Source organism: Salvia miltiorrhiza, chromosome 6, assembly GCF_028751815.1.
Source record: "Salvia miltiorrhiza cultivar Shanhuang (shh) chromosome 6, IMPLAD_Smil_shh, whole genome shotgun sequence".
NCBI classification, from domain to species: Eukaryota; Viridiplantae; Streptophyta; class Magnoliopsida; order Lamiales; family Lamiaceae; genus Salvia; species Salvia miltiorrhiza.
This window is the reverse complement of record NC_080392.1, coordinates 37,322,896-37,335,723: the sequence shown is the minus strand read 5'-3', so window position 1 is coordinate 37,335,723 and position 12,828 is coordinate 37,322,896.

Here is a 12,828-nt window from a genome sequence, read left to right as displayed (position 1 = left end):
AAAGTTAAACTGGCATAATAAATCACATGCAACATTTTGTCCACACGCTGACCTAACACAGCTCCTACAGCAGAATTCGAAGCATCACACATGATCTTAAAAGGTAAAGACCAATCAGGCGCAATCACCACAGGTGCAGTACTCAACTTCAATTTAAGCAATTCAAAGGAAGACATGCAAGAATCATCAAAATGCAAAGGTACATCCTGAGCTAGTAGTTTACAAAACGGTTGACTAATCTTAGAAAAATCTTTTATGAAACGCCGATAAAACCCAACATGACCCAAAAAAATTCTAATGCCTTTCACATCAACAGGAGGAGGCAATTTTTGAATTACCTCAACCTTAGCTCTATCAACCTCAATTCCGTGTTTAGACACTACGTGACCCAAAACGATACCATTAGTCACCATAAAATGACTATTTTCTCAACTCAAAGTTAGGTCACTTTCAACACACCTCTGTAGGACTAAATCAATCTTAATTAGACAATCTTTGAAAGACTGACCAAACATAGAAAAATCGTCCATAAAAATCTCCACAAAATTACCAATCATCTCCGCGAAGATAGACATCATGCACCTCTGAAACGTCCCGGGTGCATTGCATAGCCCAAAAGGCATCCTCCGCCATGCAAAAGTCCCAAATGGAGTGGTGAAGGCTGTTTTGACTTGATCTTCCGGTGCGATCGCCATCTGGTAGTATCCTGACAAACCATCAAGAAAATAATAAAAATCATGACCAGCTAAACGATCTAACAACTGATAAACAAAAGGGAGGGGAAAGTGATCCTTTTTCGTGACAGCATTTAATTTCCTATAGTCAATGCACATCCGCCATCCCGTGATAGGACGAGTCGGCACCAACTCCCTTTTGTCATTGCGAATGACCATGATACCTCCTTTCTTCGGCACTACATTCACCGGGCTCACCCACTCACTGTCAGCGACGGGATAGATAATCCCCTCCACCAACAACTTAAGAAGCTCTTTGCGCACCACCTCCATAAGAACAGGATTCAATCTTTGTTGGCCATCTCGTTTTGGCGTAGCTTCCTTCTCGAGGTTGATTCTATGCATGCACGTGGCTGGATTGATACCACGAATATCCACCAAACTCCATCCAAACGCTGCCTTGTTTCTCTTCAACACCTCTAGCAACGCGCCTTCTTGCTCCTGAGACAGCGCAACTGATACGATCACCGGCTTCTCATCTCCTTCTTCTAAGAACACGTACTTGAGATTTGCAGGGAGTTCCTTCAGCTCTAACTCAGGTTTCTTGGATCCCACTGGTTCATCAAGAGGCAGTGTAGCCTTTTCCATCTCTTCGGCTTCTCGAGCTAACTCCTCCATATCGGCTGATCCTGCAAAAACTTCCACACACTCCTGTTCCTGCACAAATACCGTCTCAACCAAGCCATCAGTAGCATCTATATATGAGCATTTGTTAATAAAATTTGCAGATGGCATTGCACGACAACTATGCACAGAAAAAGACACAGACTCCCCTAACACAGTCATTTTAATAGTTCCGTCCTTAACATCAATCAATGTGTTAGTGATCGCCATAAATGGTCTTCCTAACAGTAGTTTGTGCTCTCTACCATTCTCGTGCACCTCCCCAATCTCAAGAACCACAAAATCAACGGGGACAATCAATCCCGCAACACTCACCAAAATATCCTCTACTATCCCACGAGGATATCTAATCGTCGTTTCAAGGCGCTTGATAGTAGCGGACTGAGACTCCATGTTTTGCTTGGTCATCTCCATGAAAGACTGCATAGTGTCCTGTAAGGATGACTTCTGGGGCTGAACCTGTTTCTGAAATTGCTGGGGAGCAGTCTGAAACTGCTGCGGTTGCTGAAAGTTCCCTTGTGGCATGGAGTACTGCTGGGGGTACTGCTGCTGATATTGCTGAGGAAGGTGTTGCGGCTGAGGTGGGTAAAACTGTTGTTGACTCTGATAGCCCATCTGCTGTGGAGTCCGGCGGAACTGGTTGTTTAGATTGGATCCTGGCCCTTGGCCAGGAGCTTGGTTCCTCCATCCCGAGTTCTGCTAACTCCTCCATCCCATACTTGAGCCCTGTTGCCCTTGATTGTATATAGGGCGTTGCTCAAATGGTGGTCTTCCCTGGTACCCCTGGGCAGCATACACCTCAGCCTCCCCCTCGGTGTGTACTCACCCATCCCGTGGCATTCATTAACTCCATGACCAAACTCACCGCATATGCCACAACTCTCTACATAAGGCTCATGGGTACGAGGTGGTTCTACCCTACCCATCTTCATCTGCTGCATTTCTCTCATATTTCGGCTACTTACTTCTGCAGCTCATACTGGGGTGCCACTGCACTGGCCTCAACCTTCTTTCCACAGACTGATTTCTGCTGGGAGCTCTCAGCTAAGGTTTTGAATATTTCTTTTAGCTCGTCTGCAGTCTTCCTAGCAATGTTCCCTCCTGCAGTGCTGTCCACCATGAATTGGGCAGTCTGCACCAGCCCGTCATAGAAAAATTGCATCAACATTACATTAGTCAATTGATGCTGCGGGCACTGGCGGAGGAGTTCTTGAAATCTGTCCCAGGCCTCATGAAAAGGCTCATCCGTTCTTTGGATGAAGTTCATGATTTGAGCTCTGATCTCCCGTGTCTCGTGATTCGGGTAATACTTCAGCATGAACTTCTCACACGCCTCCCCCCAAGTGTTATGGAATTGGGCGGTAGAGATAGCAGCCACGTCCTCGCCCTATCCTTAAGTGCATAAGGCAAGCACTTGAGCTTTAACTGATCTTCCGTAAGATTCAGCAGTGGGATGGTTTGCACTTGAGTGCAAAAGTGACGAATGAACTGCAGGGCGTCTTCATTTGGCATCCCGTAGAAAAGAGGGAGCAAACTTGAATTATTTGGCTTCAAGTTGTAATTTCTTACGGCGGTAGGAAGCACAATAGCCGAGGTATTAGTGTTCCCTATGACGGGCCGGGTGAAGTCTCCCATATACTGCATATTCTACGCCATCTCTTCTTGCTCCTTTTCTAGGGACTGCTCTGAATGGTCAGAATCAGAGTCCGCTGTATCCTCCAGACTAGTGTCAGAGTAGCAAGCGTCTGCTCTGGCACACTCCTTTCCTTCAAAGTCAGACTCAGATCCCGTGTCTGCTCTGTCGCGCTCCTTTCCTGCAGAGTCAGACTCAAATCCTTCCTCTCGTTCGTTAGGAAATAATTCCTTGATGTTCTTTCTAAACACACCACTGGTTCGATTAATGTTATCCACGTAGGGCACCAATTCGTGTTTTAAGCTTCGGCGACCCTGCATGCACAACACTAACAAACGGATCAAACGCACCGGCCAGAGAGAGTGACAAAAACAAGAAAAATAAAAAAACAAAGCAAATAAAAACATAAAACAAAGTGACACAATTAGAACGCCTAAAACCTTCCCCGGCAACGGCACCAAAATTTGACTAAACCTAAACACTATGCTAGATTGACTCGCAATCGAACGAGATCTATTACAGTGTGTAAGCTAACCCAAGTCGTCTCTCAAGGAAGATTCAACAGGGTCCTAATTGTATCACAACGCAAGCAGTAAAAATTAACTTTGATTATTAAAATTAAACTGATGCTTGTAATTAAAACTCAACTTAGTAAACTATTAAACCCTAGGCAGAATTAAAAGCGATAAAGTCAAGACTACTAAGAATTAAAAGCTACTACGCTATGAATTTAAATAACTGTAAATAAAAACTTCTAATCTAATTTGACATAAAAGAAATTGCAAATTGAAAGTGAAACATAACTCATGCAGATTCAAAAAGATTAACGTAAATAAAAATACCAATATCGTCGCGAGAATTGAATCACTGTCACTGATTACAACTTCGAAACGGAAAATTAAATCAAAACAGAAACGGGAAGCTAACTAGAACAAACTCTCGGAAAACTTAAAGAACTTTGAAAACCAAAAAAACCCTAAACTATTTTGGTGCCGGAGGCTGAGATGATTCTGATTAAGCGCAAATAAGCCCTTTTTATAGACTGCCTTTCATCAAACCCTAACGTCAATCAAGAGGGCCCATCAAATTTGGGCTTAAAAGATAGAGTCATGCGCGCACAGGAGAGTGTAGGTTGGGAAAAAGTGCTCGGCAAGTCACGGCAGCGCTGGTGAGTGATTGCCAGCTCTGGATTAGTGTTGGCGGCCTTGCGCGTGATTGCCAGCTCTGGACACGTGATTGCTAGCTCTGGATACGGTGAGGTCTAGATGCGATCAGCTCTGGCTATTGTCAGCTCTAGATATGGTAAGCTCTGAAGACGTAGGCAGCTCTGGAGTAGTAGTCAGCTTTGAAGACGTAAGCAGCTCTGTGGAGTTTGGTCAGCTCTGGCAAATGAAATTCAGCTCTGTCGAGTTTGGTCAGCTTTGGCATTGGAAGTCTACTCTGGCTAATGAAGTTCAGCTCTGTCGAGCTTGTTTAGCTCTGGATGCCTCGACCGCTCTGGGGAGTGTTGTCAGCGCTGGCGAGGGATTGCCAGCGTTGAGCACCACTTTGAGCCCAAATAAGCAATTTTCTGATCCAAATCTCCAACATAGCATTCTTTCTCCTATTTTATCAGAATCTCCTGCAAAACATCAACAGACTCATAAACGCACTAGATTCTAGAACAAATAAGCTCAGAATAGCACAAACAAACCCCCGAAAATAAGAACAATTAGGCATAAATCAGCAAGGATTAGTTGATGGGGATGACTTTGTGCCTTTGCCGGAGAAGGCCATATTCCAGACTTCTTTCCTCGATGAATTGGATGTTGTCTCGACCAAACACCTCAGTTCAGCGTCCCTTAGGTCCATGCCCCGTTTCTGTCTGTCCTTCTTGACTGATGTTAGCCCTGCATTTCTAGCTAGTACGTCTTAGTTTCATTGATGATTAATTGTTTATATTATGTTTGTTTCTGACTTCGTACTTGTTTATAGCTTCCTCTGATGAGCCGATTGCTCCCGAGGCTGTTCTCGAGCCAGCCTCTGAGTCTGCTCCCAAGTCTACCTCTACTGAGGTCTCTCATGAGCAGGCCTTGCAGTTTGCGGAGGAAGTGCTGTCGCCAGCGGCTGAAGGTATTTCTTTGAGTATAAGATTTTTTATTCTCTGTTCTTTAGCTTTGTCCTATTAATTTTCTTTTTCTCTTGGTACTTTGTAGGACCTGGGGTTGGTTCTGCTGGGGCTCCTGTTCTTTAGGCGGTGGATATAGTCGTCCTTACTTCTGAGACTTCCAATGAGAATACTGCCTAAGTGACCAAGGACCAAGCCGTGACAGATGATGCTCCGGAGAAGTCTGTAGTGGGGAGCGGTGCTGAGGATCAGGCTGTTTCAAACCCAGCTCCATGATATTTAGATCTATTTTTGCTTTGTAAACTCTAATTTTACCACCATTTCTTAACTTGACGACTATGCATTTTTTCGCCTTTTGATATCGATAACTATTGCTTTGTTATTTTTTTGTATCATTTGGTTATCATGTGTTTATTAGATCATTGGCCTTATTTTGTTCCTATGCTTTTGTTTTGCTACTGCAGATTTGCGCCTGATAGGTGTAGTGTGTTTTGCCTTAGTCATTTTGATCATGTTAGGTTTTCCTGAGTACAATAGCGTTGTTCAAGATTTTGCTAGTTTTTTAGGACCTAGCAAGTTGTTTGGAACTTAACAACGTCGTTTTTGCCTTGACTATAGTTTATTCTTGTTCTTGGCTTCTTAGTTCTGCAAAAGCAGACGTTCGTATTTATTTTAGGGCATTGTTTATTCTTTGGGTTGAAATTTTACTCGTTTGATCCTCTTTAGTCCTAGGATACTTTTAGTACCTTAAGTACCTTGTATGCTTTGAATGTTGTGTGTGAGTGTATCTATTCGGGGTTTTGTACTTTGAATACTTTGAGTACTTTGTATACTTTGTACCCTTTCGGATTTTTATATTTTGAATACTTTGTATACTTTGTACCCATTCGGATTATTGTACTTTGAATACTTTGTATCCAATCGGGGTTTTATACTTTGAATACTTTGTACCCATTCGGGTTTTTGTACTTTGAATACTGTGTAGCCATTTGGGTTTTTGATAGCGCTATTTAGGTTTTGGCAGTGCTCCCGTTGGTCCTGTGAAAATAGGGTTTATGTGTATTCTTCTCACCTACCCCTTTTTTGGTGACATGTGCAGTGTTTGGACGAACATGTTACCCATGAGCAAGACAAAGAGTTTAGAACTTTGCACTTAAACCAGAGTATTTTATTTATGGAAGAAAACATCCTGGCCCGGACCTTATTAAAGCCTTTCAAAAAAAGAGTGTCCGGTCTAACACAACAAAGAAATTTAAAACTTTGCTATGAAAAGGAAACAGTGAAAGTAAAGCAGGCAGGTTTGTTAAGTTTGTTGGATCTTACCCGTTGGGACTGCGACTTCGGGGTTCCTCATGCGAAGAACTTTTTGAGCATAACAATGTTCCAAGGGCGTGGTAGGGGAAATCCCATTTTGTTTATGAGTTTATAGGCTCCTCCTTTGAGTGCCTCTGTAACAATGTAGGGCACTTCCCAATTTTGCTCGAATTTTTCGACGGGCTTCAACGCGTCTGCCTTTTTTAGGACTAGATCCATTTTTTTGAATTTTCTAGGGTTTACCCTTTTGTCATACCCTGCTTTGATGATGCTTTTGTACTTGGCAGCCCTAATTTGAGCTGAATGTTGCTCCATGTCAATCATGTCTAGCTCTGCTTTTCTTAGCTCTTCGTTTTGATCTTCCTTGGACGTTTAAATTCGATGAGAGGGACATTAGAGCTGTATACCAATGTGAATGGGGCTTGCCCTGTTGCTGTCCTAGGACTTGTCCTATATGCCTACTAGACTGTATCCAATTCCTCTGCCCATTTGACTCTGCACTTTTCCAACCTTTTCTTGATTCCATCGCAAATTGTGCGATAGGTTAATTCTACTTGTCCGTTGGCCTGTGGTTGTGCTACAGACACAAAGCGTTGTTCTATTTCCATGCGGGAACAGAAGTCCTGTATCCTTTTGCTTGTGAACTGTGTTCCATTGTCTGAGATCAGTATCCTTGGCGCTCTATATCTGTAGCATATGTTTTTCCAGATGAATTTTTCCACCGTTATATCATCAATTTTCATAACAGCCTCCGCCTCTGCCTACATAGAGAAGTAGTGCTCGACTACTATCAAGTAGTACTTTCCTCCTAACATTGTTGGCAATTTACCTACGATGTCTATTTCCCATTTGTCAAAAGGGCATGCAGAGTGCATGATTCTCATTTCCTCTCCTGGTACGTTTATCCTTGGTGTGTGTTTCTTACAGCTCACGCATTTTTTCACGAAATTCTGGGCATCTTTACCTATCTGAGGCCAGTAAAACTCTGCTCTGATGATTTTCCTTATTAGATCTTTGTACCCTGCATGATTACCACAACAACCTTGATGTATTTCTATCAAGTCGTACTCTGTTTTCTCGGGTCCCAAACATTTGAGATAGGGGCTGGTAAAGGAGCTTTTGAACAATTGATCATTAATTAAATAATATTTTCCATTGCAAATGAGATTTGGGTTATTTTAAATGTTCGAACCTTAATATTTTATTCAAAGTACCTTTTATTATTTGATAAGGAAATTGAGGCGTCACAACGGGTAATGTTCATTTGGATAGATAGCATTGAGATCCCTGAAAACAATACACATTCTCCATGTTTTCTCCTTCTTAGCTACTAACACTACATTAGATATCAAAGAAGGATATTGTACTTCGATTATGTGTCCTGCTTTGAGAAGTGCTTGGACTTGTTCTTTGATGGCAGCATCTTTTTCGACCCCGAATGAACGTAATTTTTGGTTTACTGGTTTCACCGTCGGATCCACATTAAGTTTGTGCTCTGCTAAGCTTCGATCGATTCCTTTCAGATTAGTAGTGCTGAATACAAACATATCCGCGTTTCTTCTTAGGCAGTTTATAACTTCTTTCTGTACCTCGGGACTCATGTCCATTCCAATCTTCGTATTGAACCTTGTCTTTCCTGGTATGAGTTCGATGCTGATACATTGTCCTCCAGGTGTGATAAGGGGTTGTTTCGGATTGTAACAATGCTCATTTAGTTCCAAGAAGTCCTCTTTGGACCCTGATATTGCCCCTGTTTTTTGTTTCTTTATTTTTAGTGTTGCCTCTTCGACCCTATCCGTTTGTTGGCTTAGTGTACGGACATAACATTCCTTGGCTGCGACTTGATTGCCATATAATTCTCCCACTACGCCTTCGATTGGGAACTTCATTTTTAGATAGTACATTGATATTACTGCTCTGAAGGCATTATATGCAGGCTTTCTTTGTTCTACAATCAGAAATTCCACCATCTTGATTTTCCATGCCGATGGACTTCCTAATGTGAGAGGAAGCTCAATCTGTCCTACAAGCATCACCATCTCCCCTGCAAACCAATAAAGAGGATCTGTCGTTGATTTCAGCTGAGCATCTATGTTCATCGCATGCAGGCATTCTCGATACAGTATGTTGACTGAGCTCTCTATATCCACGAGGACCCTGTGCACTAGACATCTGGCTAGCTCTACTGTACACACCAATGCATCGTTGTGTGGTCTTATTAAAGGTCTCTCATCGGTTGGTCTGAAAGAAATTTCAGCATCCTTGTTGGCATTAGTAATCGCCATTACTTGCCTTGCTTTGGCCCTTACAGCCGTGATTACAGCTTTTCTGGCCCTGTTGGATGTCACGTCCACTTCTCCTCTAGTGATCATTCGTATCTCTCGATTAGGTAACCTCAGCGGTGAGGGTAGCAGTCCATGTTCTCTTTGTTCCCTTGGTTTCGCTGCTCATTCCGCTCGTATGTATTAATACAACCTGCCCTTGCGTATCAATAATTCAATCTTATTTTTCAAGTATGAGCATTCTTTGGTGGTCTGACCAAATCTATAGTGGAACTCGCACAATAGTTCATTAGGTCCCGGCTGGGGTGGTCCTTCTTGATATGATCTTGGGGGATGAAACCAGTCATTGTGCTTAACATCATGAAAGATGTTTTCCTGGCTTTGATTCAACGGCGTATAAGTTGCATACACGGAGGGCCTACGAATTTCATTGTCTTGTCCTTTCGGGCAAGTTGCGCGTGCATGCTTGAGGACAATCATGGTTAAAGTGTGTGCGTGTGATGAGCCCAAGTTTTGTGCTCTTTTTCTTTGTTGTGTCTATGTCTAGATCGAGTCTTTGTGTGCGATTTTTGTTTCTTTTGTGTCTGGGAGGACACTTGTAGGAACAAGACCTTGTGGAAGCCGAAATGGGCATTATGGGAGTACTCCAAAGGGATCTAGGAAGTCGCCTCAACGGTCAAGTCTAACGGCGCCCTGGTCTAGATGAATTACCGAGAGCGGTAGTTACTATTGCTAGACCAAGGGCATGATGTTGACCAAGCATATAGTACCGCTCGGAGGAGAAAGAACTAATGACCCTGGGCATTTGGAGCAGTCTTCGGGAGAAAGTGTTGCAGCAAAGGCTATATGCCACTGACCAAGAGGTTGGCCTAACTTACGCTCGGAGACCAGCACCTAGGTACCTAGAGCATGACGAGAGGGCATGAGGAATGGCAAGACTAAAGTAGGAATGGTGAATAGTGAAGGATCCATCATGACTAGGCGTCCAGGGCTAGACGCTGACGTGGCAGATCCGATGCAAGAAGAAGATGCGCGAGAATATTCATTTTCCCATGCGCTGAGCAGATATGGATGAAAGCTTGAAGATATGCACCGATCAAAGGCTGGAGTTTATCAAAGGTAGAGTCCTTACACATGTGGACTCTATCTTGGGCAGAAGAAGAATACTCCAACCGGAGTTGGACTCTCCAAAACCCTAGCTGTGTGTTGGCCTTCGGCCCACGCTTGGAATCCTATAAATACTTGTTCTCCTTTCATTTTTAGGGTTGGATTTTGTGAGCAGTACGTAGGGTGTAAGGAGTATGGCGAGTACCAAAAATAATATTTACTTTTCTACATTTTAGTAGTTAAAGTCCCGTTTGGGCAAGACGTTTAGTTTATGCTTTATGTTGGTAGTGTAGCATCCTGCCTATTTTCCCGTATTAAAGTAAGTTATTTTATTTTATTTTCATGTCTTATTTATCTTTTATTTACGCAATTTATATTATGTCTAGCTAAGTTTATCGATCTGGACAAAGCATAGATGATGTGGATATGAACTTATAAACTTGTGAGGTCTAATTGTGTGCTTAAGTTATTGCATGTTGTGTTCCCAAAGTACTGGGCATTATAACCAAGTGTCTTAAATCGACTTGATTAGTTAACAGGCCATTAATTAATTGAGTAGACTTAGATCACCAATAAATTAAGATTATAGCGTGTGTGGGATGACTGTGCGTCTTGAGAGTATTTACGGGCACGAGAGGTTGAGGTAGACCACGGTCTGCCTAAGTTCAATATTGGGTCTATCTAGGGCTAAATGTTTCTCGGTTTAATTGCATGCTCTAAGGTGTCCTATTGCATGTTGTGTTCCCAAAGTACTGGGCATTATAACCAAGTGTCTTAAATCGACTTGATTAGTTAACAGACCATTAATTAATTGAGTAGACTTAGATCACCAATAAATTAAGATTATAGCGTGTGTGAGATGACTGTGCGTCTTGAGAGTATTTACGGGCACGAGAGGTTGAGGTAGACCACGGTCTGCCTAAGTTCAATATTGGGTCTATCTAGGGCTAAATGTTTCTCGGTTTAATTGCATGCTCTAAGGTGTCCTATTGCATGGTTAGGTCGAGATGATTTAATGGTACAGGGAGTCCTTTATCTTAAACACACTTAAGAATAGATTTTCTTAGACAATGGATGTGCACGTGACAAGTGAGAATGAGGGCACAGGCCATTGGTATGTTATAACCGGTAGACACAATATTGTAATGAACGTCTTGACCAAGGAGCGAGTGTAAGAGATTATCAACGGATTCGACATCTTGACCAGATTGCCTTTTATATCTGATATTTATGTTTAAGTATTTTCAGTTATTTTCATTATTTCGAGTCAAACTGAGGTTAGTCTCGAGAGGTGTCTCATGACCAGGACGATAGTTCATCCCACCATTTTCTTATTTTTGTTTGTGACAAGAGATAAGCTGCACCAACTCCATGAGGGATCGACCTTTGCTTACCATTAGGCACTACGCCTGTTTTGGGCAAGGTTATAAATTTATTTGTACGTTGACCAATACGACAGCTTCGCTTAAAACCCGAAGTACGGTCGCGTCAAGGTGCTCTGGCTACAGATCTGTCAAGATACCAAGTTTTCCTTCGTTCTTCTCCTCGGTCTATTTTTTTACTTTTACTCATGTCGGCCTTAGCCTTTCTAGCTGTTTTAGCTCCTTCTAATTGTATGTATCTTGGTAATCGAGATAGTAAGTCATCGAAGTCTTTTGGAGGTGCAATCTGCAGCTCATCAAAAAGGGGTCCTGGTTTGAGTCCTCGAATGAAAGCGTATCCTTTGATCATTGACTCGGCTTCAGGGACTTCCAATGAGGCCATGTTGAATTGGCCAGCGTATTCTCAGAAAGTCTCATGTGGCTCTTGCTGTATATCCATCAACGATATCGCCGTTTTCTCTGTTCTCTTTGAACTAGCGAACTGATGCATGAATAAATCATACAATTCGTCGAAGTTGTGAATGCATCCAGGCTTTAGCTTACGAAATCATTGTTGGGCTAAACCAAACAGGGTCGTCGAAAATAGCCTACACCGAATATCTTCACTGTATTGGTGCAATGTCATTAGCCCTTCAGACGGGACATATGAACTTCGGGATCCTCCTTCCCATTATAATCTAATGTTACGGACTTGTAGTGGGCGGGTAATACATCTACTAAGATCTCATCAGAGAATGGACTTCGTGCCTCGCATTATCTTGTAAAGGCACTGTTTGCAAGCCTCTTGAACGGTTGTTTCTCCCTGGTTTCTTGCTTCCTATTACATGTCATACGTTCCTTGGGCGGGATTATAAGGATTTCCAAGTTTTCTACCTCATACCCTGGCTCTTTTTGGTTTTGCAGCGCTGCTTGTAAGTCTTTCACTTGTTTTTGCATCTCTTCCAATCGAGCGAGTAGGTCTGTTTAAGCCCTATTATTAGGACGCAAGTTTTCTGTTGCCTCTGGTGTTGATTCTTCTTCATCATCTATTATCACCCGATCTTGGGGATCAATATCTCCTCCGTTGGCAGGGTTGTTCTGCATAATAAGGTGCCCTCCTTCTTTTGTTCTTCCAGCACGGGTGGATTTGGTTCTTTTACTTCCTTCATTGGTTTGTTGTGTCTGAAGATCCTTTCCTGGGGCATTGGTTTATGTCTCTGGTGTAGCAAACAGGGTATTTGATGTCCCCGCCATGTTCATGAGTTGTTTCATCAGGAGCAAACCAAGGGTTTGCGACATGGCGTCAGTAGAATTTGGGGCAGAGCTGTCTCCAGTTGGTCTGGTGATGGCAGCACTATTAACGGTGGTGTTAACAGGAACTCGTTCGGTGGTTTCGTTATTGATTGCTCCAGCTGCTAAATCCATTATTCGATGATGGCTAGCGTTTTATTCGTTGAAATCGGCATTAAGGTCGCGCTTGATGTCGAGGTTGTCGTTTTCCTTCTCCATGGCTTTAATTGGTGTTGATCGTCAAAAGTAACGGTAATAGTGGAAAGTAGTCTAATGTCTAACTCGGGTAACGACTTCCCACAGATGACGCCAATTGTTGTGCCAAAAAATAACACCTTTGTAACAGAAAGTAACAAAAACACGAAAAAATGCATTG